Source organism: Olea europaea, chromosome 1, assembly GCF_002742605.1.
Source record: "Olea europaea var. sylvestris chromosome 1, O_europaea_v1, whole genome shotgun sequence".
Lineage (NCBI taxonomy): Eukaryota > Viridiplantae > Streptophyta > Magnoliopsida > Lamiales > Oleaceae > Olea > Olea europaea.
In genome coordinates, this window is record NC_036237.1 from 20,208,800 (window position 1) to 20,210,218 (window position 1,419).

The following is a 1,419-nucleotide window of genomic DNA, read 5'->3' on the forward strand; positions in this document are numbered from 1 at the left end:
TCAAAAAAGTAACAGAAATTAAAAAAAAAAAAAAGGAAAAAAAAATTCAAAAAATTTAAATGAAAAAAAAAAAAAATAAAAAAAATTAAAAAAGGGAAAAAACCCCCCCGGCCCCCCCCCCCCCAATCTAAGGCTTGACGGGGTGTGGCGTGGGGTGGGGCGAGGCGAGGTTTGGCGAGACCTGCTCTGTTGCCATCCCTAACGACAACCATAAAAGTGTGTCTTTATCATTTTATCTAAATTGCAAAATTTTACGACGTTACAAATAATTCATTTCTCGTCTTAATTATCACCTAATCCAAAGAATTCACAATATCAGTTGAAAAAGAATAAAAAAAAGGAAAATATGTCATCGAATTTTTAAGAAAAGTGAAAAAGTATAAAGATCTTGCATTAAAAATATGCGTTCTTCTTATAAAAATCTTGAAACTCTAGTTTCTTAATTGATTTCTTGATTTTTCAGCCCCATTTTTTGTAATTAATATGAATTTTGAATCCCAACCCTTTGACTTGTATAATATGTGCATAATGAATCCCCACAAGTCTTCTATTAATTCTAGGACGAATGTATGTATTTATAGATCAAAAAATGAGGTAAAAATCGTGGTCAAATTGCACTTCAAGAAGAATTCTACATAAAAATAGGGAAACCATAAAATTACAGTCGAAGTCCATGAATTTTTCCTGTTATTCAGTTAGGTCCCCAAATTCTTCTATTTTTCAACCCAGGTTCTTCTTTAATTGTAACGTAAATCCTTTACATTAACATCTTTATAATTTGCACATCATTTCAAATTCATAAAATATTGATCCAATGCAAGTTTTGAAAGTTTGTATTTAGTCCTCAAACTTTTCAAGTATCGAATTCACCTCTTAAAACTGATGAAATTTTTCAGATTGATTCACTACTTCTTCCAATTGATTGATTACAATTTGGATCACCTTCAATTGCTCCAAATAAACTCCAATTTAGATCCAAATAGTCATTTTTCATATTGATTGTATGCAAGTTGAAATTTTTTCGATAATATAAATAACTTACATAAAATCGGTAGATAATTTACGTATAATTGAATAAGAATAAAAGTCCGGACTTATCATATTTTGCCCATTTTTGTTGTTTAAGATTTTGAAATAGAAAAGAAGGAAATTTTAAGGTCAAGATGTGAAACATAGCGTTTTGCAAATTTTACCTTCTGAAATGCATGTAAAAATATGTAGATTGAACTAAATGTTGGAGATGAATATCCTAGAGACACTAAATATTGGGGACTAATTGGTTAATTGCAAAAATTTATAAAAAGAAAAACAAAAAAAGGAAGAATTAAATTTCTCAAAAGAAACATTAATAGGAATAAATAATAAGCCTCTGTTTGTCTATCATTAAAGTAGAAAATTGGGTTCTGGAATAACGGATTT